This window comes from Capsicum annuum, chromosome 10 (genome assembly GCF_002878395.1).
Source record: "Capsicum annuum cultivar UCD-10X-F1 chromosome 10, UCD10Xv1.1, whole genome shotgun sequence".
In the NCBI taxonomy this organism is placed as follows: Eukaryota; Viridiplantae; Streptophyta; class Magnoliopsida; order Solanales; family Solanaceae; genus Capsicum; species Capsicum annuum.
Genome location: NC_061120.1, coordinates 14,546,601 through 14,557,935, shown reverse-complemented (window position 1 = coordinate 14,557,935; position 11,335 = coordinate 14,546,601). Strand labels below are relative to the sequence as shown.

The window sequence follows — 11,335 nt, the reverse complement described above, 5'->3', positions numbered from 1 at the left end:
ACACTACTATTTTTGTTTTTTAATGCTATTATCTTTTTTAAATTTTGTATGATGCTATCCTCTATGAAAAATGAATGAATCTGCTTTGTGTTATCATCTCTCTTACTTTCTCTTATTTTTTGTGCTCATGTCAGTGTAGCCTCCATGTCCATGTGCTAACATGTGTGCTTATCTCTACTTGGTTCACTATTTTAGGACTTTTATGATTCCAAAAGAGGGAAGATAAGGGGTATAATGTGTAGATGAGGGGTATAGTCTGTGTAGTCATTAGTTTGATGATTGACAAATTATCCCTTGGGACCTGGTTCTTGAAGATCTTGTGATGACAAAAGCGACAACTACTTAAGGACCTAGTTGACCGTATTTCACGTCATTGACATTGGTCAGTACTATAGATGGACATAGTACACCGTAGAAAAGTTGATGAAAAGCCTTGTACCCTTTTTGTCTCAACCAATAAGATTAATCCTAGGTTTTCTTGTCTCTTATAAATGCTCATTTCAACAATAAAAAAACTTAATGCATCCATATCCCAAAACACATCAAATCTGTTGAAGCTTTGCTGATTCAAAAGCTTATCAACAATAAGGGACCTACTTAGTCATTGCCAGTCCCTTAGAACTCTTGTTGTCTTGAGTCTTCATTTTTGAGTCTAGAAACATTGCGTACTACTTTAAGTTCATTATCATTAGGTGCTTTCCTTTTTATTATTTTGGTAAAATGTTATGTAGATTTAGTTGACAAAATCTAGAGTTAGCTTTGTGATTCAGTTAGAGTTAGTTGGGTCAGTGTGCAATAGAGTTATTGCATTGAGTTCATTGTAATAGAGGTATTAATATTTGATGAAGAATTAGGAGTTTAATCATTGATGTCATGGAGCCTATATTCAAGGTTTCTTGAATATTAGTGGAGCTGTTGGAAATCCTTAAGGCAGGTCGAAGTTTTTCTCCCTTAAGCAAGGAGTTTCCACCTAAAATTTGCTATGTTCCTTGTTTATTTACTGTTACATACTCTTCTATTTAAATTCTTGGTGTTTATGTTTGTTTGGGACCAGGTCCCAAAGTAGGAGGATAGCCAGTCGAATTCTTCAATGGTACAAAAGAATATGGATGCTAGCATAAGTTGGTACACAAAATTACCTTTTAAGTATTTAGATGTTCCAATATCATTAAGAAATTGACTATGATCTAGTGGCAACCACTTATGGGAAGATTATGAAGTGAATTTCTTTATAGACAGCTAAGAAGTTATCTTATGCAGACAGAATTCAGGTAATGCAAATAATAGTGTTTGGTACTCAATTTAATTGGTCTCGATTGTTCTTTCCACCTTATAGGGTGGTAAAATGGATTGGAGTAAATACAACAAGAAAGTTTTAGTTGCTTGAGATAGGATATGTTTACCCAAGTCTGCAAAAGGGATAAATAAACATCATAAACTTAAAGCTATGAAACAACATTGTCTTAACAAAAACATTATGTGATCTTACAAATAAAGAAGATAAGATGAAGACCACGTGGATACACACTTATTACATAAAGGAGCATCACCTGCAGGCTATCAATATTCCTCCTCAAGTTTATTGGATTACAAGGAAAATATTGAAAGCTAGGAGAGAGTGGTACCAAGTGCAACACATGATAAAGAAACAATAAGGTATTACAAAATAAATTTATCTTGGAATGATTGGGGAGAGCGCTAGATCGAATGCCATGAAAGTGCTTGATGGTTGACAACCTTGCTAGACCTAAATCCATATTCACTAGTGGCTACTTATGCAATCAAAGTTGCTCACCAAAGTCAGGCTCATCAAGTGGGGTGTGAAGGTTGAACCCATATGTTCCATCTTTCAACATGTAAGAGAAACAAAAGAATACATGTTTGTATATAGTATCTATTTGTGAGGCTATTGTGGCATAAAGTGTTGACTTGAATGCATATAAAAGATGACACGAGGATATTGTGACCTTTATTTCCAATTGATACACAAGAGTGAAAAGGGGAATACTTAAATAGCCCAAATATTCCAATTTGTAGTTGCTGAAACTGAGCACACTATTTGAAAGAGCGAAAGCTTAGAATTTTTGAACACCAATCTTGTAGATGACTTCAGGTTAACTAAGAATGTTGCATATGCTTATAATTTTAGAGCTCCAAATTTGCAAAAGATGTAGTACAACCATTAGAGTGACAACTTTGTTAGTTTGTTGGGGTTGATAGTTGTAGTATTTTGATAGGGTGGTTGTCCTAGCAGTGAGACTTAGCTAACTATGTGGTATAGATTGCTTTGTAAATGATTCAGGTGATTAGTTAATATATATATATATATGTATGTATGTATGTATGTATGTGTATATATATATATAGGGTAAATATGCGGAAGGAAATTTATACTGCTCATTTAAGTGGTGTAGATAATATTTTTATCAATATTATTTTTATCCTCTAGATACAAGACATATTCTTGTGCTCTAATCATTTGAATTTTATGTATAATCCTTCCTATACAGATAAATGTTGATTTACAGTTTTGTAGGCTTTTACCAACTCAATGATAAATTCATCAAGATTATTTAAGGCTATTAGATATTTCCATAACCTTTTTAGGGCTAACTTTAGATGATATTGAGCTTCAATCATCATCTTTTATCATTTATACTTATAGTATAAAAATAATGTTATAAACAGTACTGTATGATTAATCAAGATGATAAACTCCCGATAGGTACTTAGTATCTAAAGTAGTATGCTTATATGTAGATTAATAAGATGATATAGATTATAACTATATGTTACTAATATTACGAAGTAAAGATTTTTCTATATATACCTCTCTTATTCTCTCCTTAAAATAGCCTTATTACCACAACAGTTGTTCTCCTTCGGGCAATGAACATTATTTTTGTCTTTACAAGCATCTTGTCTGTGGCTACTTTGAACACAATCTTCACTTGGAACTATTTTAAAACTTAGAAAAGAGGGTACAAAACAATATTCTTTATTTCATAATATTGATACATAAAGAAAAATCCTATATTTAGATTTTTCTTCTACATATTAACAATATTACTATGGATACCTTTTCCCGGAGAAGTAGTTTTATTTCATCTCTAAGATACGTAATTCTTTTTTTCTAAGGATGATAGTGAAAAATGTAGTATATCTTCTAGGGATTTTTTATTCTCCTTTTATAGATGTAAGGATGAACAAAATTATAATTATGCTTTTTCATGGAGGTATCCCTATGAAATTGCATATTTTTCTTTTGATCCTTCAATAATGACCGACAGGATAAGATTTCTTATCTACAAAAATAAGATTCTCCTTTATTTTGCTATTGTCCTTTTCATTCTTTCAATTGCATATCTTATGACACAAGTGCTTACACCTTTTTGAATCATTACCTATCTACATTTTATTAATTCAGCTGCCTGATTCTAACTCTTTAATTTTGTGACATATTGTCAGAGTCTTCTCTACACAAATTTCTTCATTTTTTGAAGCTTTGTGTTTGTGATCTAGGAACTTGCAGACAAGTTTCCAAGTTTTCTCTCCGGCTAAAAACTGGTGTAGTCAAAGTCCATAATTTTTCCTTTAGGATTTTAGATGATTTCTTGTCTTAGGTGATTAAGGTTCAATTTGTATCTCCATTAAGGACTTTATAGTTATCATTAAAATATTTCTTGAGAATTTTATATAGTGAGAAATTCCCCAGGCCTTGCGAGTCTTAATTCATTTTTTTGTTTAAATATGGAAGATTTTTGTCAACTCCTATCACGCTAACATTGAATGTTTTTAGTTTTTCCACTGCTATATAACTAATAGTTGGATAATAAAGTTGTTCATCCTGAAATTCCAGTGAGATGCTAAAGATAAAATATATGCCTTCTCCTTCAACATAATTTTTAGAGCTGTTATCAATTGAGGTGGTAGTTTCATTATTTTTGCCAAATTCGGACTGCTGTAGATTTTATCCAAATAACCAAATTCGGATTTTTTGGAGGTAAATTCAGGAAATTCTTCCAAAAATAATAAAATTCGCAGATATAAATTTTTTATTCTTAGAATTTCAAATGTTTCTCCACTTTCTGCCCCAAGGCCATAAATGGTCCTTGTGAAAGTAGGATATTCTTCTTCTTTTTGGTGACAAGCTTCAACCTGGAAAAAGCAAATTTTTTTCCTCCATGATAGGATTCTTTTGTACCTTATTCTAATTTTTCAGAGACAATTTCAGTCTTAGCTGATTTGGTGTCAATAGGGTGCCTTTCCTTTGCCTGGATTTTGCCTTGATCAGATAACTCAGGCTTCGACATATCTGAACATACCGATGAGATATTTTTGGCACTAGGTGTTAGTGGGACATATCTTGTCACCTTAGTGGGATTGATGTTGTAACACCCCAAGACTACCCCCCAGATGTCACACAGTGCTTAGAACCATAAGTGATTCTAAGCTAATCCATGATACTGGAATAACTCGTAAGCAACTGAATAAAATACATAAAACTAGAAGTAATAAGTGGAACAGATGTCTTTAGATGAATATATTCAATATAAAGCTATTTGAAATAGTTGTACTCTAGTTATAAAAAACAAAAATTAAAATTTAATACATCAACACTAACTGACCGTCTATGAAGCCTCTGCTAATACTGACTATAGGTAGTCGGGACATGACTCCAGGCTATCCCTAATCAATATGATTGGATAAAAATGATACTAAAATTATAGTCTAATCGAGTCCTCGAATCGAAAGAACTTATCATATACTGGCTAGAAGCTGTGAACTATTTGATTATGATGTGTGGGCTACAACTAGTACCTACATTATGAAACAATGTAGACACACGGACGTATACGTGGTCAGTACTTCTGGAATGTACTAAGTATGTAGGGTGAATGCAATAAGTAAAACAGAAACTGAATATATTTTCAAATCATACGTGCTAAGTGTAAAAGGACTCACCTTGATCATGAATAAAATTGAAAGATGAAATATCATAAAATATGAATAATGAAGCATAATCTGATAAGCTTAGTGAGACATTGCACTTGATTTCTAAAATCTTTACTTTTATAGGAGATTCTTATAATCGTCATAAATGATGTGAGCTATCATGGAGTCCAACATCTTATCGATGTTAAGGAGAGCAGTTCTACCCTTGCCATTGGAATAGAATCTTAACTTAGAGTGATCACTAAACTTAGACCATATTGGGTAAAGGAGGGGACACTCTCTGTCGAGGCCTCTAAACCTACGGTGGCATATAGTTTCTGAGAAATAGGATGTGCTAAACCCACATTACCCTCTTGGTACTGAATACTACTCCCAGAACATATATTTCTATGCTTATACTTGTGAAATCCATCATAAAATATCATGTGTGTTTATAAACTGAAAACCAACTATGTTTCTCTTACTTAGATCATATTCATGAGGAAACTAGTGAATTTCATGTCTTATCTGAGATCATAAGATCAAACTAAACTTTGATCAAACTTTAAAACTTATATATTGAACTTGTAAACTTGAACTTCTTGTAAACTTAGTACATTATGCTTAAACTTGAAATTATTCATCATCTCATAGAAACTTCATATCAAAATATCAAATTCAATGCTTAAGATCACTTTCATGGATAAAAACATAATTAAACATGAAATCATATGCAAAACAATGTTCAATTCATGAGAAAGTATCAAAATCTCAAAGAATGAAAATGAGTATAAACCTTAGTAAGTCAATTTCTTCAAAATCAATTAAAATCAAACTTTTTGAGCACAAGGATGGAAGAGTATATTTGTTCAAACCCCGCATACCAAAATTTATTGACTTCTTGGAGGAGCTTGAATTTGGAGCCTTGGGAGGTGAATTCTTGAAAAAAACCCTACCCCTTTATCTATTGAGAGTGGAGAGAAGAATATATTTAATAATTGACTAAAAAAGGGGCAAATACTGCTTATTTGATGGTTGAAGTCATTTTTAAGATCCTATACACATACATAAGGGATTGGGAATGACTTAGGGGTGTGAGAAGATCCTTATGCCCCTAAAATATACTAAAAATGGACAATTTTGATGAACGGGGAGGGGATTCACGAAGCAACCCCAATAGCAAACCTCCGGATACGTGGGGAAAACCCTATCGCAAATCTTAGGTAGTAGCCTATTGTGGGACCCTTCACGATGCGGGGCTGCCGTGGAGTGTCTCACTAAAATACCTATAACCTTTTAATCCAAAATCAGATCAATGAGCTGTTAGTTTATTTGAAAAGAAGACTCAAAGGGCTTTAATTTGATATATAATGGGCCACGTAAATTGTTATATTCTAGACACTCATTTAAGTTTGACCCTTGTAAAATCCAATATTTAAACTCAATCAATACAAATGTTCACTACTTCACTTTGCTCAAAGAGCTTCCTATGACCATGATCGCATTGAAAACACTTAACACTCAAGATAAATGGTCATGACACCTATCTAAGGTTTAAAATAACTGGTTTGGCACCTTTAAACATATGATGAATAGTTGGAAACTTATGTAGGAGCTTTTGGGGTATTAGAATATCTTCCCCTTAGGACCATTCGTCCTCGAATAAAAACTGATATTTTTACGAGAATAATGTAGTTACTATCTTGAAACTAGATTTCTAAAATTTATCATGTATCATAACTGGAATCACCTTTTGACGGGGCACTGACTCAGCTGATACATATGGAAAATGAACACATACATCAGAATCAATAAAGTAGGTATGCTATGTCTACTACTAAATGATATAGCTGATTTGAAACAATAAAATTTTCATTATGAAACTAATTTCTAAGCTAACTTGATTTATTATATGGATTTGATTCAAGTTGAGAGTTTAGAACTCAATTGAAGCATTCATGACTCAATCAACATATAGAACTACGAAGTGATAGCTGATGTGATAAAATCTCCAAGAGTAGTAACAATGGAATATGAGTTTCCTCAAACTCTCATTATCAAAACTTCTAATAAAAATTGATGTAAAGAATTTTGGGCATGATCTAAGTATGAGATTTTAATAAGGAATCTCAACATGGATACAACTCCATAACATTGGATACAAGCATATAGAACAGAAGCTAGAATAGGATTACTATGCCTTAGGCAATGCAACTATTAACTTTCAAGCTTAGCAACACTTCTCAATCACTTTTCTCAACTATACTCTTTCTCTTAAGTACTACACCTTATTTGATGCAATTAATAACCTTCAAATATTATTAATAACTTCTCCTACCAAATTCTGAGTTGAACTACATACTCTCACCATGCTCAAGCCTAACTCGATGTCATAAGATATTACACATAACACCATAATACTAGCCTAAATTATGGGATTAAATATCCTATGTATTTTTAGATCTCTTATATTAATAATAACACTCCCCAAAACTTTAACAACTAAATTCAACCTCTTATTAGGAATTCACAAGCGTACAATGCATATATCCTCTTATAAACTAGCATGACATTCAATCCCAATCATTATTAAAACATATGAACTTCTAGGAAACCAACCCACCTAAGAATTTTCCCATATTCTCTAATACCTCTATTAATAACAACTTTCATGAACTATACCCAATAAGACACATTTAGAATTCTCAACTAACTATGATATATACCATAGCTTTCCTGTAACACCCCCTAACATTCTTGACTTAATGCCTCACTTAGTAGTATGCTTAAAGGGGTAGCAACCTAAAAATTTTTTAAGTGTCAAAAGGACTTAGTCATATTTTAAGCTCCTAAAATTTTATTTTTTAAGTCTATCTTCCTGACCTCAAGACATAAATTTATAAGTTGAATCATGTTTAGGAGTGTAAAGGGGTTATCTCGGGGGAGTTTTGGACTTTTCGGATGAGGGTTGGGACGTGTTAGGATTTCAGAATTAGTAACTCAATGCAATATTGATGCGTCACGATGCCTATCATATTGGTTCCCAATGCGTCATGACGCCTAATGCATTGGTTCCCAATTCTATGCGATGGTGCCTAAAAATGGGATTCTGCTGAACTTTTAAATTCTGTAAGGGAAATTTGGACTTTTTCCCATAACCCCAAGTCATGTAAACAGTGGATTAAGGCATTATTAGGGAATTTTATGACCAGAATTACTCAATTCCATCAATAACAATAACCCTAACTCCTCTCCCAAATATTTAAAATTCATCTTTAAGTTTAATATTTCCAAGAAACGAGCCAAGATTCGAGTTTGATTCTTCAAACTAAGTAATCTAAGGTAGGTGGAGTTTTTCTAAATTATATGGGCATGGTGAAATCTTTTTAATAAGATTTTGAATGTTGATAGTTCATGCATTTATGAAGGGTTTTGAATTTACATTAACAATTATGCATTGTGAACCCTTTTTGATGATAATGTTGTGGTCTTGATGCCTTCCCCCATAAATTTGGTTTTCATTTAAGTATATATTTATACATATGCATTCGATGTTTTGAAAAGTATAAATTGAGAGCATGAATAATGAGCTTCCCTCTCATGGTGTTATTGCTTGATTGACAAGTCATGGATCACTCAATTGCATATCTTAAAGCATGAACCAATGGTTTTACTATCAATCATGAATTTTATGTCGATTATGAATTGAAGAGAGGAATGTTTCTCATTTATAAAGGATGAATGTGATAATCAAAAGAATTGAATGATTATTTTGAGAAATTGACTACCATTTGTTAAAATATTGAAAAGAAAGGATTTTAGCATAGTTTGACATATGTTTTGGAATTATGAGTTCTCTTGTATTGTTTGAATGTTTTGGTGGTCTAAATATTGTTTTTGAATGAAAGAGATGAAACATGATAATTTATGGCTTAGAGATACGACTTGCAAGTCTTTGTATAATGATACCAAATAGATGAATGCCATAACAGAGTAAGATTTTTAAATTTTGATTTCAAAAAATGCATGTCTTAAAAAGTTAAAAATAGGCTTAAAGAGAGTTAGGTGGTTACCCAAAAAAGGCACAAGCTCAAAAAGCTCATTACCCAAAATTTTGGTTTACTGATACTAGATTATTATATCCCCAAGAGGGATTATACGCTATTCTAGTGCCCTTTGGCATATTAGAGATAGAGACTCCAGCTCTTACGGCAAACTTGGGTTGAGGGCTTGGCAGCCGAGTTAGGGGCGGATTCCATATAGCCCATGGGATTGTAGAGTTGTAGGATGTACTACCTAGCCAAGAAGTAAGACACAGAGTTGAGTTATGATTTGCAGAAATGTTTTGAAATCTATTGATTATGACAATGTATCTTCAATTATTTTAGACCGACATGTTTTATAAATTACTCTCACTTATGTTGTATAAAAGTTCATTAGTTTGGATTGCTCTGCATACTAGTACAATTGTATTGACCCCCTATAGTTCAGGATCTAAGGCACAATCTTGGGGTCCCGCTAAGCAGTAGGTTGAATCTTGTCAGAGATTACCATTGGTGAGCCTCCCTTATTTTAGAAGGCCTATTTTAGAACATTATTGGCTTATTAGATTTATTGTCCAACTAGGGGCCTTGTCCCAGTTCTTACAGAGATGTTGATTTTTGATATTGTTAGAGATTTTGCAGACTGGTGTTGTATGTTTTTGAACGTTATTTATCTAATTTTGTATTGTTCAGTTGAGTTAAGACATTGACCATGGTTTCATCTTATTATATATTTTTTTCCTTATTTCTTATAGTCTATGAATAGTGTGCATGATTGCCAGTTAGAGAAGGGAACTCAGACCTTCATCATTTAGGATGCCCATTGCAGCCAGGGCCTCAACTTGGGTCGTGTCAAACTTGGTATTAGAGCAAAGTTTATGGTCCCAGGGTATCTGCGAAATTGCATCAGGTAGAGTCCTATTTACTGGTGTATAGCACGCCATACTTATAAGTAGGAGGCTATAAGAAGTTTAGGAATGTCTCTCTCTTTCTTTCATGATTTAGTCTGTGTTGTAGAATCTAAATGTCCTCTAACCAATGCTTCCTTGTATTTCATAAAATTGATAATGCCTCTTCGTAGGACTAACAAACAAAACACCCACGCTGATATATCCTCTCTACTCATAGGATATGAACCTATAATGGAGCTTATACCTTAAAGTTTGTTGCTACTCCGAGAGTTTCTCCACTTCCAACTAGTTCACCTCGGGCTCCACAGACCGGTGTTAACCATCCCCATCCTCCTTAGAGGGAAGTATCGAATGCTAAGTTTCGACAGTCCATCCATATGACTGCTCATCTGGTGGCCTCTCAGACCCATTAATTTGAAGATATGGGGTTTGTATCTGGTTCAGTTGAGGTTACATGTGTTGGCCAATCATAAGGTTGAACCCACCTGTGTTTACTGACATAAAGGTTGAGGGGGACCCCCAAGGGTTCATTGATGAACTGGAGAAAATTTCCAAAGTTATGCATGTGAATGAGGTTGAAGAAGTCAAGTTGGCAGCCTATTAGTTGAAGAATGTAGACAATCAGTGTTATAATGAATGGGAGAATTTAAGGGGTAGAGATGCTGAGCCTTCTGTGTGGGGTGAATTTGTGGAACTTTTCCTAGACCGTTTATTTCCCCAGGAATTGAGGGAGTCAGAGGAAGAGGAATTTATGAATTTGAAGCAAGGAAAATGAGTTTTAAGGTGTATACATTGAAGTTCACTTAGCTATCCCGGTATGCTCAAGAATTGGTGGGTAACATGAGATCCCGCATGAGGAAGTTTGCATCTAGACTCTCGGATGATCTGGTGCTGGAGTGAAAGAGAGCGATATTGAATAGGGATATGTATTTCTCTTGGTTGTCAGTTCATATGCAATAGGTTAAAGAGCAAAAGTAGAGGGTGACAGAGGAAAGGGAGAAGGACAAGTATGCCAAGAGGGCCAGATCTACAGAACAGAATAACAGTCAGCACCATGGTGGTAATAATTGGAGTAATAAGTGGTCGAAGAAAAAGTTCTTTAGTAATGCTTAGTTTTTAGCTAGCTCCCCAGTGCCCAGATCGTTATTTGATCGATGGTTTCAGAACTTTCAGCCCAAGGATGGATCGGGGGTGCAGGGGACTCATTACCAAGGTAGTGTCCCTCAGACATATCGGTCTCTTCCCCAACGTCGAAATTACGGTAGGAGTCATGTAGGGAAATATCAGTTTGGTTCGATGGTGTGCTACGCTTGTGGCCAGCCAGGTCATATTCAGAGAGATTATCTGACAGCTAGAGGTAATGTTGGGGGTGCTAAGTCTCAGGCTAACTCCATGACATCACCACCACCTAAGGCTACTACTTCAGCTATCGGGGGCGGTCGCAAC

General features: G+C 34.2%; 1 long non-coding RNA gene across 1 annotated transcript; it reads right to left on the bottom strand.

Moving 5' to 3' along the window:
* Positions 1–259: 259 nt before the first annotated feature.
* Positions 260–3,161, bottom strand: LOC124888124. The gene is made up of 2 exons (XR_007046105.1): positions 2,831–3,161; positions 260–1,409 (listed from the first exon to the last, which is right to left on the bottom strand). It is a non-coding gene; the product is annotated as an uncharacterized LOC124888124 (long non-coding RNA).
* Positions 3,162–11,335: the final 8,174 nt, after the last annotated feature.